The following is a 6918-nucleotide window of genomic DNA, read 5'->3' on the forward strand; positions in this document are numbered from 1 at the left end:
TGTTTTTAGACGTTTACGAATCAATTTATGAAGACAACATTTACCCTTTTGTACATTCATTTGTTAATGTTATATTAGTTAGGCCTTGCAGTTGTAATATGTGTGGTTTGTTCAGTGTTGGGAAGTAACTAAAATCATATTTCGAAAATACTTTTCAGAACACTAATTGTAAGCAAATGCAGTCGGGTACAGTTTTCTCTTTCATGTTCAGGATACAGCTACTCTCCTAAAAGCAAAGGGATCGTTACAGAATTTGATCCCACAGTTTAGGCTTCAAACTGCAGTATTAGTGACAAAAACAGAAAACACCAAGGTTTAGTTACACTTTACTGTCCCCGTAGTGAAATTTGTCCTCTGCATTGGACCCAGCCGCCGGGGTCCCACTATCGTAGCTGGAGGATTTTATTGTGCATGTTTTGGGATGATGAGGGAAACAGGAGTAACCGGAGTAAATCCACCCAGACACGGGCAGTGACCAGCGCTCATGAGGAGATGCCCCAGCGGCACCAGGGGTCAAAATACAATTCTATCAGCCATTTTTAACAATATTGTCAATTTATAGCCTCGATAATTTTTCTCATTGTTGAAATATTCCCAATTCACTATATTCAACATTTTGAAGTGTGACATGCAACAGTTGTACAAGACAAGAGATGCTTTATTTGTCCCAGAGAGAGGAAATTCCAGCGTTCAAGGACAACAGGAGAAACATGCTGTCAAAAATCAAGATAACTATACAAAAATGAAGATAAGATAAGATATTCCTTTATTGTCCCACATGGGGAAATTTCATTGGTGCAACGCAGGTAGATACAGAGGTAGATACAGAAGAACAGATCACTTATAGGAAGTCTGAAAAACACTTTCAGTAGAAGATCTCCTATAAATAAATAAAAACTCCCATAGACAAATAAATAAACACATAAATACCATTGCATGTCATCACGACAGTAATTGCACATGAATATGTGTCACGACAGCACATAGTAAAATACTGAAATCTTTGCACCACTGTGGAAAAATATACATATACAGAATTATTAGCAGGTGTATTATTCTGCTGGTAAATGACACAGAAACAAACAAATGGAGAAACTGACTGTACATCTCACAGCAAGAAAAAGTGTATCGGCCTTTTTTTCGCAGCCACAAAGCCAGAGTGAGTCGTTTGGTGTTAATTCGATTGTGGCGTCCGTGACACAGTGCGGTGCCGAGACGTACTCACTGTTGTGTGGCTGCCTGCACCGTGACGGAGAGGGGCTTCTGCTGCTGCTGCCGGTGCACTGGAGTCAGCAGGAATGAGCCAGACTTAAGGGAGGGAGCCTGCGCTGACACTGTACCCAGCGAGAGGGTGCGTGTGGCGGGCAGATAAAGCCGCTCTGAAGGCCCCGGGGCTGGGTGAGGGAGATAAGAGCGGAGTTGTGTCACTGCCACCCAAAAGGAAAAGCCGACGCACGAAACACAAGAAGCAGCTGCAGCAGATGAGCATCGGGAAGCAAAATTGAGAACGAGACGAGCGTGAAATGATCAGATGTGTGGAAGAATGCCTCTTTGAGATATGCTTGTTTGAGAAAGGGTCGACGAAAACCTCAACAAATTCATAAGAAATAACAAAAGATTCAGCACAGTCTTGTTGAATTGACTAAGTTAGGCCTGTGTTCTACAATGAAAATACTGCAATAGAAACAGTGACAATGTTATGGTTCAAAATGTGCCTTGTCTCATTCATTCATTTGTGTTAAAATAAGTCGTTCCATTTGTTCTGATGATTCTCTTAATTTTTAAAGTGAAATTACATCAAATTAAGGTTTTTTTTTTTCTCCAGTTTTTAGACTATATAACATGGCTTTCGACTAAAGCCATTTAGTACATCAATTAGTTGATTAAAAAGGGACACATAATTTGGCGACAAGGGCACTGACAAAAGATACATATGATTACCATATTTTCTGCACTATAAGTTGCAACTTTTTTCATAGTTTTGGCCGGAATGCGACTTACACTCCGGAGCGACTTAAAAATTATATTATTTGTTATTTTCGCAACCGCATTTCACATGTTGATTATTTTCACACTGACAACCACAAGAGGGCGCTCTAGGCTCTAAGCGACGCAGAAGAAGAATCTGCACTTCCTCTGGAGTTTGTGGAGTTGTAATAATTCAGTGGATTTAGTGATTTGGGGTAAAAGTGATGCTTTGGAAAACTTGTTAGCATGTTCTTTATGCTATAGTTATCTGAATAACTGTTCATATGTTACGTTAACATACCAGACACTTACCACAGTTCTGTCTGTGCCTCATGTAGCTGAAGGTGTTAGCGTTAGCATACGTACACCTAATGAAGCCTGCGTAAATTCAGCCTGGAAGACCTAACTCCACCCATCTACGTCAAGGCCACCCGCTCCCCAGCTCAACCAACGCACCCAGTCCGGGCGTCGGCCACCATGGCAGGACCCCTCTCCCCAGCGCCATCATCGCACTCAAGCGGCGTCCGCCTGTCCGTCTGAGAGAGTCAGATCCCTCACTTCACCATTCTTCCAGGTTTCTGCGCTTATCCCAAAGAGGTTATGCAGTTTTTCCCGGCCAAAAAGGAGGGTGGAAGGACAGAAGGAGGGTGGAAGGACAGAAGGAGGGTGAAAGGACAGAAGGAGGGTGAAAGGACAGAAGGAGGGTGGAAGGACAGAAGGAGGGTGGAAGGACAGGGGGCGTCTGCACCATGGCCCTCGCACCTGCTCCTCATCACCTATCAAGTCTCTCAAGTGACTCCTCCCCGCTCCAATCAGCGCCCAGGCGGTCACATTTAAGCCTCGGCCGCTTCAAAACCGTACTGCGACCCACCACCTCCCCTGCTCCTCCTCTGCATCCCCCTCATCCTCTACCTTCTCTTCACATCTACCACCACCAGTCTCCAGGCTCCGGGGGGAGACATTTAATACAAATAGATCATGGAGTGCCCATGATTGCAACGTCTTCCGCCGGGGTCTGAGCGCCAAATAACCCACGTAATAAAGCTCGCTAAACAGTCCTTTCTCGTCGTCTGAGTCTCTCCAGGGTGAATTCACCATGTTCTCTAATCTGTTATTATTTCAAACTGTATTTCAAGATGAAATGTCTGTTCTTGGTCTTGGATTTGATCACATAAATGTCCCCAAAAATGCGTCTTGTATGTTTTTTCTTCTAGTCCGGTATGTTATTGCCTTAAGGTCAAAGTTAAATTATAGAGCACGTTTAAAATACAGTCCCCTCTGCTCTGCTTGCTTTGCCTGAAATGTTCCACCGTGCCATCTCCTTGGAAACAACCAGTCGAGACAACCAGGCCACGTCACAGCTCAGATCTGCGGAGAGCCGTGCCCCCTCACGGTGAGAATATGCGTTCAAATTATTTTTCTTAGTCACCGAAACCGCCTGTAATCGATTAAACGCACGATAGATCCGTTTAATGCCAGACTGTGAAACATCGCAGGCCAAATAAAATGCGATTAAAATAGATCCACACTCGACTTGAAAGCAATCTGGCTCTGGGCTCTCACGGGACGAGTACGACTCCTCTGGGTGATAAAACGTCCCGCTAAACCCTCCGTCAACCAAACATTTCCAACTAATATTTAAAAGGTGAGTCCGTTAAGCTTCCCTATTTCAATATGTCAGTGTTAAAATATTTACTTTTGGCTCTTGGCGCATTTATTGAGTATGCAAAATGAAGTGTGCACAGCCTTGAAGGATAATGAGACTCGATTTCATTTGGGCTCCAGTATTTCTTATTCAGTCAAGTGAACATTTGTAACGAGCTTTTCCATCTTCTCCCTTTTCAGCTCCGAGTCAATACCTGAAGCTCTGAGTTTAATACTGAAGGAATTAATAAGCATTTAATATTGTAATGCATTAATATACCTATCATTGTTATTGCAGACTGGACACACACACACACACACACACATACACACACACACACACACACACACACACTGCACATTCTTTGCTCTGTCTGGTTGTGTCTGTCTCTGCTCCCCCAGCTTCTCTGTCTGGGTCAAGGGTCGCATCTCACGACCATATTAGGAGGTCCTGGAAGGTACAGCCTGGTACTAAGAGGTGCCACCAGAAAAGATCAACCTTCTTATGAATATTCATATTCTTTGTCCTGTGTGTGAGAAGCCCCCAGATGAGGAGCACAGATGTCTGATGGGAACTTGAGGGACATGACATGCGTTTTAATTTGTTAGTTTTGTAATCGTAGGGAATAAATACTTTTATTATAACGACCAGAATCTTGTCTTGTTATTCTCAGTAAAATAGAACCAACATTACGAACACGCGTCTCCGTAATATATCTACAGGACCGTGGATGACTTATAATTATCTGACGTTTTTATTTTGTGACTAAGTACACCTTATCCGTGTGTTTCATATAAAATACGGTACAAATAAATGACCATTAGGTTTTTTTTCTCATTATTTACAGATACAAAACAGTAATAATAGTGATACCAACCAGAGTGTGTGTATGTGTGTGTTTGCACAACGCCACCGTGTATTGTACATGTAGATGTAGTCATATTGTTAAAATAGCATTGTATAAACGTTGTACTTGTTTATTAATATATATACATATACACACATATACACATACATAGAGTACATATTCATGTTTGATAATCTCTTGATCATTTCTACCCCTCTGTGTCATGTATAGTGTCTGAATACACTGTGGTACATTCAAAACACAAGTAATGATGGGGGGTTGTTGTATTTTCAGGACAACAGTTATGACAATGATAGTGATAGTAATGATATAGCAAAAGAGATATAAATTATAACAATAATAACAGTACTAACAACACTAACATTGATAACTAGATAATATGCAATGGCTGAAGCCATTGCGAGTGTCTGCGTTCTTGCGTAAAAGTACAACATGTGTGTAAGGGAACTACATGTGTGTAAGTAGTACTGGTGGTACTACATGTGTGTAAGTAGTACTGGTGGTACTACATGTGTGTAAGTAGTACTGGTGGTACTACATGTGTGTAAGTAGTACTGGTGGTACTACATGTGTGTAAGTAGTACTGGTGGTACTACTTAAGATAAAAAGTCAGATTTAACTAACAACAAATTACATTAAAGCTGCGCTAGCGGCGATGATGGTTCTCGCCTTCCCGCACGACCCCCTTCCCACCCGTGTGTGTTTTCTGCTGCGTTTTGCGGCATACCAAACGAAGCTCAGTAATTCACCGTTGATGATTGCGTAGTTTGCGGTTCAAATAGTAGTTTGTCCTGACAAATTGCAAGATTGTGCTGAACGCAAACCTGAGCAGGGAGAAAGAGAGAGAGCCACGCTGCCCCACGACTTTACATTTATGTTCAGGGGGTAAAAAATACCCGAGTTGTGGCAGAAATAATAAAGTCTAAAGAATAAAGTCAAAAGAAATAAGTCTAAAGAATAAGGGAGTGTCTACAGAGCCGCGAAACTGCCATGTTATTTTGTGCCGCGGCTCCTGAAACTGCTGGGCTATTTGACCGCGTCAGGTTAGGGTTAGGTCTTGGGGTTAGGGTCATGGTTAGGGTTAGGGTTAAGGTTAGGGTTAGGGTTAGCCATGAGGCTATATAGCCGTGCCGCGGCTCCCGAAACTGCTGGGCTATTTGACCGCACTGCGGCTCTGCAGCCACGGCCAAAGAATAAAGCCTAAAGAATAAAGTCTAAAGCTACTACTGTGAAAGCGATCGTAATGAGGTATAACTTGTTGAAATCGGTTAAAGCGTCATTACCAGACACTCGATAACAACAACACATGTAAAGTATGTGTTATTAACATGTTTGTGTGCCAGGGAGGAAGTTGTGTGATTGTGTATGAGTTGGCTCACAGACAAATACATAAAGTTGATTGACATGTGTGGAGAGTGGAAGATGGAGTAAGGGAATCAGACTTGTGAAAGGTCAGAGAGCGTTGGGGGAGGTCAGGATCAGGTGAGTGATTAAAGAGGGGAGATGTGTATTCCATTGTAATGAAGCAGTTAATGTGTATGTTATTGCGGGTTTTCTGGTTCATGAGGGTAGTTTTCTTGATGAGGAGTGTTTGGGAATTTATTGTTTTTTTTTTTAGTAATTATTGTGGGATTCCCTAGAAGGCAGAGAGAGGGGGATAATGGGATGTGGCAGCCCACTATAGTGGATCGTGACTGTGTGACCTCTTCCCAAAAGTGTTTGACTCCAGTGCAGTGCCAGGTTGCATGTGTCTATAGTTTTTTGAGAGCAATTTGTGAGAATATGTGATGTGAAACCCATTTTAGCTAATCTGTTACCCTTATAAGGTGTTCTGTGAAGTGTTTTGTATTGTATTAATTGCAGGTTGGAATTTGTGATTTGTGAGATGAATATTTTTACCGCTTTGGGTCCAGAAGTTTGCACCAGGAGTAATTGAAAGGTAATTTTTCCATTTTATTGTTGGTAAGCATAAGGTCTGAGATGGCTTTGGAATTACTTTGTATATTTTAGAGAGAAGTTTCTTAGGAGAAGAGCTATTAATCAAGTCTGAAATAGCAGGTGGGAGTTCTTCATTTGTGAGTCTGATGTTTATTTTTGATGATTTGATTTTTAGGTATTTTAAAAATAGATTTCTCTTGATGTCAAACTCCTGGACCAAGTGTGGAGATGTTGTTTTAAAGAATATGTCTAATGTGAGTGATACCCTTTTCAGCCCATGTGAGGAAATTGAGTGTTTTTTTAAATTGCTCATGAAGTCAGCGTTTTTCCAAAATGAAGCCTGCGTAAATTCAGCCTGGAAGACCTTACTCCCTACGTCCACTGCTACGCCAGGGCCGCCTGCCCCTCCAGCTCAACCAACGCACCCAAGCCGGGCGTCCGCCTGTCCGTCCGTGAGAGTCGGGTCCCTCCTTCACGCGGAACTCCTCCAGGTTTCTAC

The sequence above is a fragment of the Eucyclogobius newberryi genome, unplaced genomic scaffold (genome assembly GCF_026437365.1).
Source record: "Eucyclogobius newberryi isolate DKJ021-1_F unplaced genomic scaffold, fEucNew1.0.hap1 SCAF_15, whole genome shotgun sequence".
NCBI lineage: Eukaryota > Metazoa > Chordata > Actinopteri > Gobiiformes > Gobiidae > Eucyclogobius > Eucyclogobius newberryi.